The 22,334-nt window shown below is 35.1% G+C and overlaps 1 protein-coding gene across 1 annotated transcript in view; it reads left to right on the top strand.

Moving 5' to 3' along the window:
- The window catches only part of LOC126974412 (uncharacterized), a 375,370-nt gene that overhangs the window by 35,916 nt on the left and 317,120 nt on the right, over positions 1-22,334 (top strand). The window contains exon 2 of the mRNA XM_050821894.1: positions 20,967-21,006. The gene's annotated coding sequence lies outside the window, so the exon portion shown is untranslated. The remainder of the gene's footprint in view (positions 1-20,966; positions 21,007-22,334) is intronic.

Below are 22,334 nucleotides of genomic sequence, written 5' to 3'. Positions count from 1 at the left end.
TCATCTTTTTTGGTGGATAGACGTGATTCATGTGGGCCTAATCTTCAATAGCCATAAATAAAACTAATACATCTCATAGTTTTTTCATTTTTTTAAGTAATTTCCTTTACTTCGGGAATTATAAATGGTCTTGCAACAAATATTGATAAAACTTAAAAATAATAATTTCTATTTTTCTAATTCAGATATGGAAAACGTTTATTATGTAAGTTAACTTTGGTCATGTCCCGCCATTTCACATAATTTTATCCAGGTAAAAGTACTTGTACATATTGTTTGGTAAAAGTTACGGTAAAAGAAAAATAATTAGCAGTGTAAGCTTTTCACAATATGGGTTTTAGTCACTTGAATATGACATGAATTCGAACGACACTTCTAAATCTAGGTATCAGTCGTAAGTTGCATATATGTAGTACTATCGATAGATATACCAACACATCCTCTGTCGAAGGCTGGTATAGCCCAATTTATAGGATTTCGAAATCCTATAAATTTAGAATATTTTTTTCCTATTATCGTACGCAAAGTTCGGTTTTGCGCATGCATTTGCGTTGACAAGAGCGTGCGGGAATATAGCTGAGCGTGCGGGATTGTGGTGAGCGTGAGGGAATGTTTTTAAATAATTATAGTGGTCGAACTTTGCGCAACTATAATAGTAGGAAAAATAGTATACGATACTCGTGCGCACGTAGGTCATCCTGCACTCGCTTAACTCGTGCGGGAACTTGCGCACTTGTATCTACTTTGCGCACTTGTATCGTAATGTACTATATCACAATAAAGTCAAAGTCAAGATATTTTATTGACATAAAATCAAAGATTGCTCGACAACGTCTATCAGAAAAAATGCAATTCAGATACATACATATTAATTACACAAAAGTTTAAACATATACATATTTTTAAAATAATGCAAACCAGTGAAACAATACAAGGCTGAACCATAAAATCCATAAAAAAACAACTATAATACTATTCATTTCCATATTGTAATATAGTTTACGTAATCTTCAATACTGTAATAAGCCTTCTACACAAGTCTGCGTTTAATAAATGATTTAAATTTATTTATTGATAATTCAGAGAGACTTTTTGGTAATTTATTGAAAAATTGAATACCATTGCATGCAAAAGAATTGTTTATGTTACAGAGCCTCGTAGGGGGCACTATAAGTGTAGTTATTTCTAGTGTTCAAATTATGTTTGTCGCTTATTTTACTGTATAAATTATAATGTTATTGTACGTGCAGGAGATTGCTATAAATATATTGGCCGTACATGGTCATAATATGAATATCTTTGAATTAAAGAATATTACTTCTAGGACTCTTCTGCGTAAAATGTATACTGTCTTAGATCTGTATGTTCTGTATGCTGTCTTAGATCGTGTTGTGTTGTTATAATGGGCAGACAGATTAAAGATCTGCAACTATGGATTTATTCAAAATAGAACTCACTTCACAAAATAGAAAAAATCACTTATTGATCGTCAAAGACCGGGCGCAAGAAACTCAGAGGCCTTCTTTTTTTAATATTGGTGCATACAGCGTTAGAACAACTTAGGATAACGGAACTTTTTACTTGCTTTTAAATTACTGTTCAGGTACTGTATAGGTATTTAACACTCATTTGATACAGTTGGCCTGGCAGCATTTTTTCTATAATCTTATATATAAAATTCTCGTGTCACAATGTTCGTTCCCGTACTCCTCCGAAACGGCCTGACCGATTCTTATGAAATTTTGTGAGCATATTAAATAGGTCTGAGAATCGGCCAACATCTATTTTTCATACCCCTAAGTAATAAGGGTTGTTCACCCTTAAATTTTTTTTTTTAATTTTTGGACGAAATTTTTTGTTTTTATTTTTTTATAATGTGGCATCAAAAAATACATACAACTTCAAATTTTCATCCATTTACGATCAACAGTTACTTTTGTATCGCCATTTTAATATCGGCAATACAACGTTTGCTGGGTCAGCTAGTAATATATAAAGAGGAAAGATTTGATTCTTTGTTTTTTTGCATTGAATAGGCTCCGAACCCACTGAACCGATTTGAAAAATTATTTCATTGCAAAGAGGATGTAAATACTACATAATAAGAGGCGGGATGCCTAAGTTAAAATTAAAATTTAGTTTAGTATGACACGTGCAGTGATTTGACATAGGTTTGAAATAGTAGTAATTAAGTTAAGGCAATTGGCGACGAAGTATAATGCCGCTAACTTTGAAAGCAAATCTTTGCTTAAAACGTAGTGGCCGTCATCTGTCAATCTATCCATGACTGCACGTTTCATACAATCGAGTGAATCGCTTTTTTCTTAGAGAGTTTCGCAAGGCTGTTTCACTGTTTCGAAGCTACTCTATCCTCGGGTGACATAGACTCTATTATATTTAAAAAAAAATAGTAAGACTCCAATAATATATCCCAAAGTGTAAAAAAAAATTACATCGCGTGCACTGCGAAAAGTATTGTCAATGATAAAATAAAATAATGTACGACAGCTTTGCAGAACACATCGTTATTTACACTATACTACTACGTGCTCAGAAGCCCTATTACGAAAATCGAAATACGAAGTTTCGGTTGACGGATCGTACATTTTCCAATTACGAAAGTGTTTCGGATCCGAAGATTGAAACGAAGTTCGTGATTAAACATTTTGTCTTTCGTTTATCTTATTCCCAAATTCACTTATGCCTATGGTTCCGAAACGATATCGGTGCGCACGATTTCGATCCGAAGTACTTTCGTAATAGGATTTAATTTGGAGTTCTTTCGTTTCGGACCGAAACTTCGGTTGTCGATTTTGGTAATAGACCTCCAGTTCTGTATGTACGCGGACGAAGTCGCGGGGTATCAGCTAGTTACTAAATAAAATTAATGGCAATGATTCTTATTATAAATCAAGATATCACAAGCATTGTTGCACAAATTAATATTTTTTGGCTTCACCGAGAGGGAATTTTACAACGTAGATGTAAAAAAAAAACTCTGTTTGGCCAAATTTAATCTGTTAAACTCCAGTGTTCTGTAGCTAAATTCAATGAGTAAATATACTTTATATTATACTTTACTAAATGAGAGTTCTTAGAGAATTTAAGGTTTTGTTCAAATATTTAGTCCACTAATATTAAATATTTTACCACCATTAGAAATATGCTGCGGTCTTATTAGAACGTAGCCAGAAACAAAGAGAGTCGGACGCTACGGCCGAATTGATTCAGCCTGCGATGTGAAACGGAATTTGAGATTGGGAACCAACTACGAGTACGTAATCGGGTTCCGTACAATCACAGGAACGGCACGCTTAATGCCCTTTGATAAAAGTTTTGCAGATTAAACATGACATCTATGTCAGACTTTTGGAATTAGATTTTACAAAGTGTTGGTTGCCAATATTTTGAGGATTCCTGTCGATAAGATATGTTTTATTTTAATTTTCTTTAGGAACTACGTTTATATAAATATTTGTTTTTAGTGGAAGAGGAGGAAAAACGTACCATAAAGTCGCCTATTTCTGCCGTGAAGCAATAATGTGTAAGCATTATTGTGTTCCGGTCTGAAGGGCGCCGTAGCTAGTGAAATTACTGGGCAAATGAGACTTAACATCTTATGTCACAAGCTGACGAGCGCAATTGTAGCGTCGCTCAGAATTTTTGTGTTTTCAAGAATTTTGAGCGGCACTGCATTGTAATGGGCAGAGCGTATCAAGTCGTATAAGTCGAATGTCCTGCTCGTCTCGCCCCTTATTGTCGTAAAAATGATAATTTGTCTTAAAGTGTGTCAATATGATTACTATATGTCTGTATAAGAAGTACCTATATCGAGAATAATTTCGTCGCGTTGAGTTTCATGTTCGTTTTGACAAAATACGAAAAATAAATTGAACAAAAAGTGTTTGTTCTCGGATGAGGGTATGGTGATATTTGTTTAAGCCGTTTTATTGCGCACCCATTATGTTGGACATCAAAGAAAAGTTTTAATTCGTTTTAAAGTAATTAAAATGGTTGAGGAGTTCTGAAATCTACTTTTAAATATTTTTTATACACTGACCCGACAGACGCTGTTCTGTCAAAAGAAAAAAAGTGTGTGTGTACTTATGTATGCACGCAACAAGTTATACTTCTTTGGCGTAACAAAGCAAAAATCCTTTAAATTATTTATTCCTCCTGCATTCTAAGTTTGTAGAAAAAACAATATAGTAAAAATCTTACTAGCTGACCCGACAGACGTTGTTCTGTACATAATAAATAAAATACTGTTTTTTTTTATGAATTTAATAACTTAAAATTTATCAATCTACATATCATTGGTTGTCAAATGTCAAATATTCTGGTTAGGTTTTAAAATTTAATTTGTGACAAAACTTATGATTTATCAATCTACATATAGTTTGTTGTCAAATGTGAAATACTATGGTTGCGAAATTTAATATGTGACAATACTTAAGATTTATCAATCTACAAAAAAAAAATCTGATAGATAGTTAACAACTGTAGTTACCTCTACCTACCGACAATAGTTAGCTAAAATTAACTGTAAGTTTACTTATTACCTCCTGAGAAACTTAGAAAGATATAAAAATTCCAATTAGTTATTCATTTTAAACTATTCTTTCAATTTGATTTCTGAACGACGGGGGACACATCAAAGGAAAAACTAAATTGTTGTTTTTATTTATTCTCAGCATTTTCATATTTATTCACCTTTTAAACCGTCTCTGGACTTCCACAAATAATTCAAGATCTAAATTTTCCAAATCGGTCCAGCCGTTCTCGAGTTTTAGCGAGACTAACGAACAGCAATTCATTTTTACATATATAGATAGATTACAAAGTAGTCATAAATGAACAAATACACTTGGAGATTTTCAGAAAATATTACTGAGCAATTAGAAACAATTATTTAAACCATTAAAATAAAATGGTTAAAAATTTATTCAATGATTTCAATTGATTTTTTTCTGTCGGATGTACTAACGTTCCTTCCGTCGGAAAAATATTCTGAGTTACCCCCAAGCCACGCCTAAAGAAGATTTACTTCAAATAAAATATGATGTAAGTAATCGGGACTAATACAGTCTAAAAAGAGGGAGAGTCGTATCACGTCAAGCAATTAAATGGTGTAAAAGATTAAAATATCTTATTTATTTAAAATGATAAGCATTAATATCTTATTTGTGTAAACAGCTTTTACATTACCGCTTTATGATTGCAAATTTTTTAAAGAATAAATACGGATATAGTATGTTATCCTTAAGAGATAGACATAAAGGCATAAAAGGCATTTATTTTCTCAAAATTGATTCCTTTAGAATTCTTTTTGATGTCATTTCTTATAACTACTAGATACTACTACCGCCTCGGAAACAAATGGCGCTCTGAGAGACTAGAAACGGCGCAAGAAACTCTCCCAGCATTCTTTTTTTGCGCTCTTTTCAATAAAAATATACAATGTTGTACAGTCATTTCTATCGCTATAAAATACATATGCCATTACGGACTTTTTTGTAGATCTTTAGAAGATACACAATTCCACAATACATTATTTTGTTTTATCTCAAAGGTTTAGACAGCGTTTTCGTAGATAGTTCCCAGACGGCTTATTTTATCCGACACCTCCTACAAATATCGTTAATTTATACAAAAATGTAAACAAAAACTTAACAAATCATATACTAAAACCTTCCACGAGGGCCACGCTATCCATCGGTGAAAGCAGAACGAATGTCGGTGCAGTAGTTTTGGAGTTTATCGCAAACAGACAGACAGACAGACGCAGCGGAGGAGGAGTCTTGCCAGTTACGTGACGATGGTTCGCCAATCAAAATTGGTCACTCACTTACGGCCGTTCCTAATATTCAGTATATCTCAAACTTGAGGTAAAAATCGTGGCTATCGTTGATTTTTCTGTCCCAATAAACATATCGACGGTAACTCATCTTATTATACACGCTGCCTGTCAATGGGACGACGTATAGCTTACCAGCGATAGAAGTTTGTATGGACATTGGAATTCACGCGTCCCAATATAAAGCGATAAGAATGACTTATCGGGTATATTGGGACAGCTTCAGATTATTGACAGCTAATTATTGACAGAAGAAGGTAGTAATTTATCTCTATCTGTAGATAGTATATTGGGAACAGCCGTTACAAATCACACCTTACTAGTATATTCTAAGTCAATGGTATACTGTGTATTAGCGCGTGAGTAGAAACACATAATATGATTATTCAAATTGCAATTCAGTTATGGCTAAATAATAGGCTGACGTACCTGAGTCTGCAGCTGGGGGCCCTCGCTAGTCCTCTAGGAACTCCTGGTGCTAAGGTCCAAGTTACTTCCTCTCGGCGTGTGTAGGAAAAGGGATATTAGCGTTTGGCTTGATTTTTTTTAAAATGAGGGACTAAATTCATAATTGATGCGCCCTACACAGTAGTGCCGCTCAGGATTCTTGAAAAACCATAAAATTCTGAGCGGCACTACAATAATAATTGCACTTGTCACATTGAGACATAAGATGTTAAGTCTCTTTTCGTTTTCTCATTCCCAGTAGTTTCACTAGCTACGGCACCCTTCTGACTGAAACACAGTAATGCTTACACATTTCTGCTTCACAGTAGAAATAGGCGCCTTTGTGGTACCCATAATCTAGCCGTCTTCCTGTGCAAAGGAGCCTCCCACTACTTATTATATTATGCGTATTTGCGTGCGAACTGTCTTGCTCGGCGATAATTTGGTTATATTGTGCGGCGCAAGAGACAACTGTCATTAGATTCGCCACTCAGATGACAATGCGTCTGTTGTCTATGGTATCCCTCTATGATTTGTTTTTCTTTCTACAGGAAACCATCTGCGCTATAGTTAGCAATAACAAAAAAAGACTAGATAATTGTGTCGCATCCATACTGTTTATAACTATTCTTAGTTTATAACTATTCTTATACGTTGTGCTTAAACGCAATATTGTTGACCACAGAAATTCTATCTACATGCGGTTTAATAATATGATCCTCGGTTACGCTAACAGATATTGTATGCCCAATCGTAATGTAGGTATGAATCTAAGCAGTCCAAGTGAAAATTATATCGATTGACACTAATTTGGGGTTACCACCTACCTTCGAGATGATCTATTGTAATTTTTATACAATTGTAGGCTTCTTTCTTTTCCAAAGACTAGACTTTATCATTATCAGATATTTTTTTCTTATTATTTTTTTTTTTTTTTTTTATGGAAAATGAGGACAAACGAGCGTACGGGTCACCTGGTGTTAAGTGATCACCACCGCCCACATTCTCTTGCAACTCCAGAGGAATCACAGGAGCATTGACGTTCTTTTAGGAAGGTGTACGCGCTTCCTTATCTAGTGTTCTGCCGTACTCTTTCCGTATCCAGTGTTCTGCCACGTACCAGTGGGCGACCACGTACTGGAAGACGTAGTTTTGGTAGACCAAGGTGGACCGACGATCTGGTCAAGATCGTCGGAATACAATAGATGAGGGCAGCGCAGGATCGATCGTCCTGGAGATTTGATTTGGGGGAGACCTTTTTTCAGCAGTGGACGCCTTCCGGCTGATGATGATGATGATATAGTTCGCAAAACGAACTTATGCGCCTTTTATTACGTCCTACAGATACAACTACGTCATCTAATATGTTCTTTTGGACTAATATAACTAACGAAGTTAAAAAGAAATCTACCCCTACGAGTCGTCTACCCCTTAAACGGAAGCAGTATTTAATATTTAAGGGCTCGTATTGTCTTTTCAGGTGTACATGTAGATATATAGGTGTATTATATTCAGTAAAGATACGAGGGACGCGACGATTCGCTCTAAATAATTGGTACCAAACGACTGGACAGTTTTGGGGAAAAAGTACTGGCGCGACCAAAAGCAGGTTTAATAAATAAGAATTTGAAATATATGTAATAAAAGGAAATATATGATCTTTCTTCTGAGTACAGTGATTTGAAATGTTATAATTAAAAAATATATTAACTTACGCTCTTACCGACACGTCTAATTGGCCTAATTATTATATATAAACAGTTTTTGATGCACACTTCTGTTTTAAATGTAATAAAACCGAGAGATTGTATTTTCCTGCAGCTGCTGGTTTTTTTTATGAAAATAAGGGAAGAGACGAACAGGACGTTCAGGTGGTGGTAATTCATGCGCCCTGCCCATTACTTTCCTCTTTTTCTTTCTTTCTTTTTTCTTGAAAAATCCAGCGTTCGTCAACTTGAGACAAAGGATGTTTAGTCTCATTTGCCCAGTCCAGCGTCCTGTGCAATGGAGCCTCCCACATTAGACGTTTAGCTAACTAAAATTTATTATTGCACTACCGAGTCTTGTTAACTTAAGTCAATTGTGGCAATGTAGGCACACTTTTTACTATAGCAATGTGATGTTAGCCTTAGATCATTTATACATCTAGATAGAATATGACATCTGTGAAATCCTAGAAAAGGTTAGAGCTAACCTCTATTTTGAGCAATGCATGACACTTTGTGTTAGTGTGTAACACAAAGTGTCATACAAATCGCGAGTGTAGAACGTAGCTTGTACACACAAGTATTGAATCTGGTCTGTTTTTAACCGACTTCAAAAAAGGATGAGGTTCTCAAATCGTCGGTATTTTTTGTTTATGTTTGTTACCTCAAAACTTTCGACTGGGTGAACCGATTTTGATAATTCTTTTTTCATTTGAAAGCTGGTGCTTTCCGATTCAAAAAATAACAATAATCGTAACTAGAATTAGACTAATTAATTAGATTGTATAAAAATACGCAATTATTTTTATACTTTTTAGTGCATATTATATTTATTGTTTTGGAGTAGTGTTTTTATAGTCGGTTGTTTTTTGTTAAAATATTTTTTAACGAATGTTTTACAGCAAGAGGTATTAATCACCTAAGGTTTATAGCACTCTGTCAACTGTATCTGACTATTGTTTGTCTTAGTATGAGATACATCCCGCTGGTAGACAGACGATCGGACAGCGAATATTAGGGTTCCATCATCATTACCCTTTGGGTACGTATTCCTAAAAATCAAGAAGTAACAACTACGAAAACTCAGAAATTTAAAGGCACCTTAATGGTAAGTTTGTTTTTCGCTTGTGTTTGCGAGTGTACAAATAGGTTAGTTTAAGGTGCGGCCCCGTGTGGATACGATGGGATACGTGATAACTCGATGTCCTTACTAAAATTTTCTACAAATTCTATTTTCTTACGTGTTTCGTGACCGAGCAGAAACACTATCTGATCCATGATATATTCATACGGTCCTTTGTCTTTTCTGGTAGGTACACTACATTTTAGAAAATATAATCAAAAAGAATGATATTTAAACTAATTAATTATACAATGTGTCCTGGCATGTAGTAATTAAACTTTAGGAGTAGTAACTATAAACTACACTGGCCTTCAAAAGTAAGTATCACACTTTTAAAATTGGGATAACGTTTTAAGTTCACAAGATATACTTTCAAAGTAAAAAGGACTCCAAAGAGAATTTAATTTTGTACGTAAAAACTTTATAGTCGGTAACCTTCTTTTAAGAATTGGCTGAAAAAAAACTGCAATAACAAAACCATTCCTTTTTCAAAGTGGACGTTTCTGGATTACAATTTTACCATTCACATTTTTCTTTCTGTTTAAATTTTTTTCAAGATCGATGGTTCTTGTTTTAAAAATTTATGCTAAAAAGCACATAACATTTATTTATCATGCCTCTTTCAGTTGAAGAATGAGCTAGGATCATGGCTTTTCTGGAACTAGGCATCAGTATGCGTCGCACTGCAAGAATGGTGGGTGTGACGTTACGAACGGTCCAGAAGGTAAAGCGAAGGTACGAAGAGACTGGACACCATCTGAGGAGACCTTGTAATGGCAGACCCAGGTGTACCAGTGCCCGAGAAGATCATTATATTATTTCCACTGTGTTAAGAAATCGCCACCAAAATGCAGTTGAAGTCCAGCTACAGCTACTTCTGACCCGGAGGGACTACATTAGTGACAGTACAGTGAGAAGAAGACTTGCTGAAGCAAATTTGAAACCCCGAAGACCAGCCAGTGGCCCAAAACTCGAGAGACAGCATCGAGTAGCGAGACTGCGATACGCCCGTGAACACATGCAGTGGGATGAAGAAGAATGGTCAAGAATTTTGTTTGCAGATGAGTCTCGATTCTCCCTTTACACTTCTGATGGAAGGCGAAGTGTTTACAGGTGACCTGGTGAGCGATACCTTCAAGCCCGCATCTCAGAAAGAGTCCAATACAGTGGAGGCAGTGTACATGTATGGGCTGGCATATCTTCAGAAGGTCGCACAGAGCTAGTAGCCATAGGAAATGGCACCCTCACTGGGCAAAGATATGCTCAAGAGATTCTCAATGAGAATGCAGGGCCGTATTTAGCAAATATGGGTGATGGATCGATGCTGATGCATGATAATGCGCGGCCACACACGGCTCATATCGTACAAGAGTATATTCAGGAGGTCGGTATCAGCGTGATGGCTTGGCCATCAAGAAGTCCTGATCTCAACCCGATTGAACACGCCTGGGATGAGCTTGGGAGGCTAGTCAGAAATCGCAGACCACCACCTACTACCCTCAGGGCACTAAAGCAGGCCCTGGTAGAAGAATGGGAGAATATTCCCCAGCATCGGCTCCGAAACCTAGTGTTCAGTATGCCAAACCGGCTCGAAGCTATAATCAGAGCTCGATACCAGTTATTAAAAATTAAATAACATGTAATACATTTTAGTTGAATTTTTTTACACTTAACTTAAAATGTCTATTTTCATTGTTTTATCTTTTTTAAGTTAAAAATGTTACTAATGTATAATTTTAGTTTCTAAGAATTAAATCCTACAAAATTTGCAACAAAACGTTTTAATCTTAAATCTCTACCTTCTATAGTTAAGAAAAAAATTTAATTTGAAAAGTGTGATACTTACTTTTGCAGGCCAGTGTATTTCATCGACGAAAATACCCCATATAGGGGGTCAAATCCAAAACCCTACCAGATTGCAGCTACTTTTATCTTTTAGCAAAATCTCTTAGCAAAATTCAGTTTAATTTGTGGGTCGGGTGGGGTTACCTATGCTTGTGCCCGCAAGTAAAGGGGTATATTTGATCAACAATAACTCTTATACTATTAGACCGAGAGAAGTGATTCGTATATCAATTTGTTGAGTAACTCAAATATTATTATGAAATTAGAATTTTTTCACAAAAAACAATTATTTGCCAGCTTTAATTTATTGTTTAAGTTACTCTACATCTTTGACCTTAAAATCAGAACAACATTGAGCCCTTACGGGTTATCTTGCCTAAAATCGGCAGGCCGTATCAGTCGTCATATTAATGAAGTCATCCGCAGGACAACTGCCGCTCTTAATATACCAGCAGTTTTAGAGCCAAATAGTATTACCCGCCGCGATGGCAAGCGTCCTGATGGAATGACGCTGGTGGCTTGGGCACGGAGAAAGGCGCTGGTGTGGTACGCTACTTGCGTTGACACTCTGGCTGCTTCTTATGACCAAGTTACATCAGTTGGTGCTGGGGCTGCTGCTTCGACTGCCGAAGACAGCAACCGTCACAAATATGTCGGTCTCAGTGACGCATACAGAATGTACAAAGAATGCGGAGAATGTACCAAGTACCTATCTTCACGCCTCAATAAAGCTATTGTTAACCCAAGCGCTGGCAGCTATTTCGGTCAACGGATCAGCCTAGCTATGCAACGTCGAAATGCTGCCAGTATTCTTAGTACCCTTTCAAGTAATGATAATATTAATTTTATGTAGTCATAGTATTGCAAATATATGTTTATTATAATATAAGTTATGCAAGTGCAAATCTCAGCTAAACTTTAAAAGCACTCTCAATATTATGCTTAAATGTTTAATTAACTTACGGAATACGGGTAATACCAGATACTGTACACTACTACAACATTAATCTCTTTGATAATAAGACCTTGTTACACGGTTACGTATTACAAGCTCTCCTACGAACGCCGCAAAAACATGATGTTATATTTTAAACACAATATGGCTTTGTCTCTTGCCTACATTTATTCAAATAAACTTAATTAAGCCACTATAAATTATTTTGTTCAATGTAAATAAAATATTTCTGTTGTGGCGCAGTGTTTAATACCAACAGAGTGTAAAATACGTTTTTATATTCTGCGTTTTTGCGACTGTCGACGTCAGATTTCCTATCGTCGACTGCATTAAATTAAATTTAATTATTATATCGAGCCATACATATACCCATCAAATAACTCAAATATTACTTCGTTTACGTACTCTGTCAATCATACTTCATCCTTCATCTAACTGGCAAATACAACATTCATTCATTCACTCTATTCTACTTCAATTATACGATAAGAAACTATAATTGTAATCCTCTTAAGACAGACGAATATACATTTTTAAGAAGATATCAATCCTTCTTTTGTTCATTAGAACAGCGACGATTATATTCATGAATTGTTTAATTGCGAACTTTTAAACTACCAAATAAATTCGTATGTGGCTTGGATAATGATTAAATTTATAACTCGATCGACCTGCCAGAAATTGTCTTTTGCGACAAGGAACACCTTTCATATCATATGTAGTATTAACTGCTTCATAATTATTATTCTGTGTATTTTTGTATGAGTGACAGTACGCCGAATACTAAGCCTTCTGACATTTTCTGGTCTGATATAAAAAAAAGTATTTTGGAGCTAAGAAAGAACATTTAAACTATAGGATCACCTGCTTTCGTCTAAGATATTCTTATTATTAATATAAATATGTTAATAAGGAAAAATATCTATATGGGTGATGTGTTATTTTGTAAGATTTGTTTATTTCGCCAAGTCAAGCAAAAGCAAATAAAAAAAAACTCGGCTATCTTTTGCTTAAAGATATTTTTTGTTCAATATTGAATTAATCACATTAAATTGAAAAAAGCTTTTCAAATATAAACATTTAGACAGTCGTTGCTTCGACACCGATAAGCCGATAATTTATATTTTTGTGATTCAAAAAAATTTAAAACCACAAATGCTACTAAAATTTTGATACAGAGAAAAGTTGGCTGTATTGTCTAAATTAAAGTTCTTTCTATGTTAAACAGTGCAAAAGGTGTATTTGCCTTGAAGTAACGGAATTTCCCCTGGTGTTCTCAAAGAGCATGTTGTGACAGATCTTTTGTTCTCCAATAAAATAGATAAGTTACCGGTAATAGACTTCCCAAAAAGTGGCTCGGCTATTTAACGCTCGTTCGGCTAAAGCTGGATCGAGCCGACGGGCAACTGTACGCCATGATCAAGTTTTCACTTCTGTCGTGTAGACTGTAGAGTTGGCTGTATTGTCATAATTAAAGTTCTTTCTATGTTGGTACTTAAACAGTGCAAAAGGTGTATTTGCCTTGAAGTAACGGAATTTTTTCACAGTAACAAAAATCAAATAGCCTTGGAATTGAATCTGATGTAGCATATAATAATATGTAGTACAGTCGTGCATGAATTAATTTGATAGGATTTTTACAAATATCATCGTCATCATCAGCCGGAAGACGTCCACTGCTGGACAAAGGCCTCCCCCAAAGATTTCCACGACGATCGATCCTGCGCTGCAACGTATTCCAGCAATCTTGATAATACTCAACTGAAATATAATAAGCTGTAATTTTCTGTTACCTATGTTAAAAATTAAAAAAAAAGATAAATGAAATAATAGAGTGGAGTAGTCGATTTAGCCGGTTTTCTATAAACATTGCTCGAATTGTTGAGGACCCAGTGCTCTGTGAACGGCTGGATCACTTGGCGTTGCGTAGAGATGTCTCTTCATTGTTGTACTTAAAGGCCGGCAATGCTCCTGTGATTCCTCTGGTGTTGCAAGAGATTGTGGGCCGCGGTGATCACTTAACAACTGTTGCATAAAAAAAACATACCTTTTCAGACTTTAACTAAAACAAAAATCAAAATATTGTTACAGTTAAGAAGTTGAAACAATTTACTTATTTATTATAATGCTTCAATCCTAAAGTATAAGGAACCAACAGTTTTCTTTCAATAACATGATTATGCAGTAAATTAAGAAGTAGACGCGCTGGAAGCGGTTCAGTACGCAATAAGCTTCCGTATATATTCACAGTACTGCGCTCACAGTGAATAAATTTACATAGAAAATGCTATATTTCGTGAAAACCGCCGCCCGAGGGACACCGTTGCACTTCCCTAGATAAATGCGTTGTTATGAATGAGTTATCATTTTATATTTGAGAATATTTTCGAGACTTACGCTGCTGATAAAAGTGTACTGTAGTGTGTAGTCTTTTCTCACACGCGGGATCGTTGTAGAATCAAACAATCTCATATATTTCTTTTTCTTTCACTTTTTATTAAACATTTTTATGAATATTAAATATTGGGTCAAAGGCCAATCTCCCTCAACGCGGGATCGTTGTTGAATCAAACAATCGAATACTCTCTAATGCATTATATTCATTTTATAACTTAATACATCTTATATTATGTTTTATATTGGGCCCAAGGTCAATCTTTCTTATCCTCATCATTTCTCTTATATATATTCGTTATCTTCTTCTTCGCGTCATTTCAATTGATTTAAATTATATTTTTAATCTTTAGCCTTACGGCCAACCTCATATGAAAGAGTTCTTATGTTCGGATACGAACTCCTTGTAACATCACCCCCTAACGTACTGATGATAACTGTTAACGTAAGGCATGCAACAGATATAATACATACAGTAAAAAAACAAAACTCGCTGTGTATTTATAATGAAAGAATCTATTTAATAGAAAAGAAAGAAGATAAATAGAGAAGAGTAATAAAGATAAGATAAAGATAATAAAGATAGGATAAGAGAGATAAAGAGAACACAAATGAGCTATTTTTTAGAATTCTTTTCTGTTTGTTTTTCAAGTTTATCACATTATCTTCTCTGAAATTATGTCGCTCCGCCACTGAACCCTCACTGTTGGTCAGAATATAATTGGGAGACGAATAAAGACTTTGTTTTATTATATTTGCAATTGACATAGAAACTTTTGTTGGAATTATAGAAGCTATAAAAATAAAGAATATTGATTCCCCTGGTGTTCTCAAAGAGCATGTTGTGACAGATCTTTTGTTCTCCAATAAAATAGATAAGTTACCGGTAATAGACTTCCCAAAAAGTGGCTCGGCTATTTAACGCTCGTTCGGCTAAAGCTGGATCGAGCCGACGGGAAACTGTACGCCATGATCAAGTTTTCACTTCTATCGTGTAGACTGTAGAGCATTTTCATAACAAACATAATCAACAGACAAACTCAACTGACAGTAGGTGAACACCACCGCTCAAATCATAATCAGGATGGGTACCTGTACGAGATTACTATGGCCCTAAAACAACTTAAAAACAGCAAGGCGCCAGGTGATGATGGAATTACAGCCGAGCTTCTGAGATCTGGTGGTACACCTGTGTTTCAGATACTCCAGAAGGTATTCAATTCCGGCGTTCTCGATGTCAAAACTTATGAGGATGCTCATGGTCGCTCAGAGGGCAATGGATAGGCTCGGAGTTTCCCTGCGAGATCGAATCGGAAATAAGGAGATCCGTAGGTATATGTATATATAGACGTGTATAGACGAAGCCCGATGGTTGCGAAACTGAAGTGGCAGTAGGCACGGCACATAGCTCGACGGACAGATGGCTGTTGGGGTAGTTAGGTCCTCGAATGGCGAGCACGTATCGGAAGATTCAGTGTTGGTAGGCTCCCCACAAGATGGACCGATGATCTGGTCAAGATCGCCGGAATACGTTGGATGAGGGCTGTGCAGGACCGATCGACTTGGCGATCTTTGGGGGAGGCCTTTTTCCAGCAGTGGACGTCTTCCGGCTGATGATGATGAATGATGAAGTCAGAATAGTTTGCTTCTAACCACGCTTTATGACTCGCTGCTGAGCTTTACTGCAAAAGGCTTAATCATCTTTTTATTTATTTATTTATTAGGTTAATTTACAATCACTTACAATAATACACACAAATATAAAAAGTATAACTAAAAACTAGGCATTAAATGTAGTGATTACTTACAAATAAACACAGCATGCACAGAAATAATTAATTTTATGTATTATATAGAATAAGTTACGCATTAAACATTTTTTTTTAAATTAATAAATGAGTTACATCAATTTTCCAATTATAACATTATTAAAGATTACCAATGATGCTGCGGTCTTGCGGAATTTGGCTAAGAAATCAGCAAATATGTCAATATCAGCTACGCTATAAGAATTTAAAATTTTACATAATCGAGGGACTGGGGAATTGGTATCTAGGATTGTTCGACGAAGTGGAGAACAAAGTGGAGTAATAGGGTTACGTGGAATTCTTATTGGTACTCTTAGACTAAATTTATTTAGCAATTCGAGGCAGTCGAAAAAGCCGTTCAATAGTTTATGAGTAAACAGAAGATCTTATCTAATATCGTATCGTATCGTCATTCTGTTCTCGTCAAAATTGTCTCGTATCTCCATTTGCGTAGCGTGAAGATTTTCTGATTTTAGCACCCTATTCATTTTAAAATTGACGGTTATCTAATGACCAGTGCGTCACTTATAAACGCCAAGTCCTGAGGCATTTTTTTTAAATACGTGACATGGTGCTAGGTTTAGGGTTATGTCGCTTTTTTAGCACGAACATTTTAGAGGACGGCCGGTATGCGCCTTCGGTGAGACATAAATCGAATTTGGAATATCACCCAAGCGAATACATGCATCTCTAAAATAAACTGTCGAGTCTACATACAATTTCGCTCGAATTCAAATCGATTCTGTATTCATCAGATCTCGACGTTTTAAGGTCCTAGGAAGCTTCCCTGACTATCCCCGTGATGGTGATTATAACTTTAATGCAAATATAACTATTTATGTAATTATAACTTTTGAACGGCTCAACCAATTTCATCACGGTTGGCGCCATTCGAAAGGGCTTGACCAAACTTAGATTTTGAATACAATCCCAACCGATTCGGACCAGTAGATTTATTAACAACGCAAATTATATATTTGACCTTGAAGAGCTCAATATTGTCATAAGTTCAATTTGAAGCGTTTAGGTATGGAATTAGCGGGAAGTTGCAGGGATGATCTACAGGGGCAACCGTTTTTCTATTTTTTTAATTGTAGCAGTTTTCATGTCCAAATTTTTTTTATGGAATAGGAGAACAAACGACCGTACGGGTTACCTGGTGTTAAGTGATAACCGCCGACCACAATCTCTTGCAACAGCAGCGGAATCATAGGAGCGTTGCCGGCCTTTAAGGAAGGTGTACGCGCGTACGTATTTTTGAAGGTCGTATCGTCCCGGAAACACCGCACAAGAAAGTTCATTCCACAGCTTTGTAGTATGTGGAAGAAAGCTCCTTGAAAACCGCCATACATCCAGATGGTGGGGATGATATCCTAACTTGAAAGTATATATTAATGGAAATGTCTCTATAGTGAGCGATGTGAAAATATATATAACAAATTACTTAATCCGATCAATCAGGCGAAAATAATAAAAAACGTGTCAACTACATACATATACTTAAATATGTTGAGAAAAACAGTGGTCTAGTAATATTGGCAGCTTTTTAGAAGCTTTGTGTCTGAGAGGCCCATTACTCATAGACGACGCTTACAAATATCGATATATCACAATACCCCGAGATTGCATTCGACCCTCGTGCTTACTCATGACAATAGCACATTCCTCTCACTATTGGGATTTTGAGGAAAGTGGGCACTACTGAAATAACTTTATTTTTTGGTAGAAGTTCTTGCTTGAGTTCTTGCTGTTATTAAGAATAAAAATGACTTTGATTTTCCATAGACAGGTAATGGAAGTAACATACATTTAATTCATCACTTTCTACAATTTACCTACTGAATTTTTATTCAATTTAATATTAAATATAGGCACTATTTAAACAATTTGTTATGTTTTAAAGTGAAACCCTCGCTTCTGGGATTAAATTCCACAAATAAAATATGAAAACAAAATTTTTTAACGATCCGGGACTCGAAACCGCATCGTAAATTTTGTTATCAAATTTTATTTGTACTATTTATTATATATTAATTAGCCGTATCATTAGATAGAAATCAATTTACCAAAATAATTATTCTATTTTTCCATGATTCTTCGCTATATTAGCGGAGGCAACTTAAAAAAGGCATAAAAGGCATTTATTTTCTCAAAATTGATTCCTTTAGAATTCTTTTTGATGTTATTTCTAATATACTAAATACTACTACCGCTTCGGAAACATATGGCGCTCTGAGAGAGAAGAAGCGGCGCAAGAATCTCTCCCAGCATTCTTTTTTTGCGCTCTTTATAATAAAAATATATAATATTGTACTTTCATTGCTATAGCTATAAGATAATCATAATATAGTCCCAGGCTGTCTGAGGATGACTTAGATATTCAGCTGTGGAGTAGTAGGATTATCGACAGATCCATTTTTTAATAAAACATTTAAATTTATTTTTAGATAATGCCTGAACAGTGGCTGGGACTTCATTATAAAAGTGTAAACATTTACCCTTAAAGCAATAATGTATGTTAAGCCTTATGTAAAATGACAACTGTATATTTATTTTTGGTCCACTGGGTGCTGGTGAACCACAAATAAATAAGAAATTCAAAATGCTAGGACCGAGACATGTCAATAACTATTGATATAAATACAAGCACACATTTTTCCACGCTTTTTATTAGCTTCACGTGTATGTATGTTTGTTTGTAACCGACTTATTTGGGCGCGATTTTGACCCACTTTAAATGGCTAGATTTCGTTCAAACTTCGTAGATAAATCGAGGACAATACATTAATTTGATAAAATTATAGAATTTTTCCAAGATTTTTGTTTATTTTAATATAATTTTTGGCTATCTTCTGTATGGCAGGAATTGATGTTAATTTTAAATTTCAACCTTTACCTTTAACAGATTTATCTAATATGTATTAGGAAATTTTCGAATACCAAAGAGAATTTTTAATTCAACAAATGCAAATTTAGTGCAATTTTAAAAAAGCCTAAAAAAACACGCTTTTATAAATAAACCATACTATTTTACCTGTGGAGTGTACCACAACATCGCCTATTTATGCCGTGAAGCAGTTAAGTGTAAACATTACTGTGTTTCGGTCTGAAGGGAGCCGTAGCTAGTGAAATTACAGGGCAAATGAGAAAACATCTTATGTCTCAAAGTTACGAGTTTTTCAAGAATCCTGAGCGGCACTGCATTGTAACGGGCAGGGCGTATCAATTACCATCAGCAGAACGTCCTGCTCGTTTCTTGTGGACCAAAAATAAATATGTATTTTTTTGCAAAATGTTGGGACCGAGACATGTCGATAATCATTGTTTTAAATACAAGTGTATATTTTATTTGAAATTCCAGATTTTGTCAAAATATATAAGACTACATTTGTCAAAATTTCGAGCATTTATTTCGAACATTTCGACGCGGAGAGTTTAGTAGGTAGCTTTCTGGTAGCCCTCCTTCCGATAGGGGGTTCAATGTTTATTTAATGTCTCCCCTGAGCCTTTGTCTGGCTATAAACAATGACCATGTCGGAATTTATATGGTACCAGTAGTTTCACGCGACACGCGAATCTGTGACTTGTAATAAATGAGCAGAAGATAGAAACTTCCATAAATTTTTAATCTAAACTAAATTACAATCATTTAAGTGGATGACTTGACGATTCATTGTAATACTGCATTGGCATGTTAATTTTACACTTCCTGTATATGCAATTATATATAAAATAAAACTACGATTAAAAAAACAGACTTCGAAAACTGAAAAATATCAAATATAAAAAAAATGACATTGACAATGCTACCTAAAAAAGTTTATAATAAACTTTGCAATTGTTTTTCGGCAACTACTGAACTTTCTTGCTAAAATGCCAATATAAACAATTTGGGAGTTTTAAAGTGATAACCCTCACTTCTAGGATTAATTACACAAGTAAACGTTTAGATTAAAAGAGCGACATCTCAAGTTAATTTCCTAATATGCAAATATTGGGGTTGAGCAGGTTATCAACTGTAAAGTACAGACTGTAGATGAAGCCACAACCTGAGAGTTGAATAAAGCATAGGTACAAGATTTACAAGCGTTCACACGCAACGCGAGAGAATTTTGTTTGCAAAGGAGACATTTCTTTTTGTTCGAGGAATAGGCCCACCACGAAATGTGACGTATAGTAATGAAACACATATTGATTTATTCCTTATAATCTCTAATTTACAATGGTATATTTAGTTAGAAATGGTCTAACCGGAATACTGAGAAATACGACAATGTGAACATCAAAATAACCTAAACATCATATATAAATGTTAGTAATAAGCTATTACGTAATATCTTGACATTAAACAGAAACGGCCAAAATTAAGTAGGAGTGTAAGTAGTACTATCTGTAAAATAACATGAAGCGTTTGTTACAAAAGTTAAAAGATGCCATTGAGTGTCAAGATGCCACGCACACAAGCGTCTGATAGTTGCCGCAATAAAAAAGCTATTGTTCTTAAAAAAGCTAAGCGCAGCGGAGACCAATCCTTAATCTAAGTTCTAGGGACTATTAATAGAGATAATTCGATAGCTGTGATTCATAAACGGTCTGCAAGGCATTTTTATTGTAAATCTAATTAAAAATAATTTGAAACACAGAGCTTTTTATTTTGGTAATGTTCAGTTCCAATTTATTCAGAATCATGGTCCAATTGTAACCCCCACTTTGTTTTACACCCTCTATGAGACGATGCATGCAAACAGATATCTCAGTTATAATAGAATTTTCACATATATATTCAACTTGGCGAAACTATTTCAGCTTACTAGCTAGGTCTCTGTTGCAGGTTCGGAAAGCGTGTGAAAATCGTCTACTTCAGTGAGCGGGTGAGTTTACATTATTCTCCTTTTTAAGTCTATTAACCAGAGTGGAGCTACGTGACCTGTATTCTGAAGTAGGAGATCACTTCTTCCATTGGGCCGTGTGGTGCCACCAGTCGGAATTTCCTTAAATTTTGCAGTAAATATAGCGAAGCAATTTAAAAAGCGTTGGTGGTAAAATAGGTTATTGAACATTGGAAACATTGACTCTTACCACCACGTACCAATGTGTGTTCCTTTTTTGACTTCACAAATTCAAATTCAAATATTTTTATTCCAAATAGAATGTGACATCACTTATTGAAAGTCAAAAAAAACTACCACCCATTCCAAAATGAATGCCTCAGGCCTGAGAAGAAAGGGCGCAACAAACTCAGCGGGCTTTTTTTTTCATCATAAAATATGTTTACAAAGTAATATTGTGCAACTAAACTTATTATTTAATAGCCTGAGGGCGGTCGCTCTATTTCCAATGTGTGGTATCATTAAGAAAGTCATTTATGTTATTACTTTTCGTTACCTTTACCACACAAACGTTTTTAACAAGTCTTTTGAATAACGTAAGATCTTGTTGTAAAAGCATATACATCGCCACACACAAGACTTACTAACTCCACTTAGCCGAGTAGTAGGCATTATAAACTTATGTCTGTTCCCGGTGTTAACATTATGGTTATGACAGTTTCTAGCAATTAATGTGCGTAATTAATACAAAAATATTAATCTAAGAAAATAAAAAGTTGTTATGAGATTGAATTATTTTAAAACTGCTAGGTCTTGCCAGAATTGTCAATTTCTCATAAATATAGACAAGGTTACTAGAAATCCATCATTTTGTAGTTTTTAGTAATGACTACCTTAGTTTAATAATTTTTGGAATCATAGTCGACTAAGACAATAATTTGACCATAACTATGTTATGGTAGATGACTTAAATATCCGGATAGCATCAAAAAGATTCGGCCGAGTATCGTTATTTTGCTCCTAAGAATTGAAGAGTTCCGTTACTTTGTCATGGATTCCGTAATCAGAATCTTAGCAAACAATCACCAAAATATCTTTGAAGTATATCCTTTTCAATAAAAAAAGAATCATCGAAATCGGTTGGCGCGATATTGAGTTATTCGTAAATTTATCACCACTTTTCTATACGTATATATATATATGTATATATATATATATATATATATATAGCAAATTTAAGACTTTTATGTATTTCTCGTAAAAGCCATGGTCAGATCTGGACCAAATTGCATTGGGACCACATGGGAAGCAGCTTTCAAATAAAAAAAGAATAATCAAAATCGGTTCACCCAGTCGAAAGTTTTGAGGTA

This window comes from Leptidea sinapis, chromosome 32, assembly GCF_905404315.1.
Source record: "Leptidea sinapis chromosome 32, ilLepSina1.1, whole genome shotgun sequence".
Taxonomy (NCBI): Eukaryota; Metazoa; Arthropoda; class Insecta; order Lepidoptera; family Pieridae; genus Leptidea; species Leptidea sinapis.
Note: the sequence above shows the minus strand (reverse complement) of the source record. Positions and strands in the feature narration are given on the sequence as shown.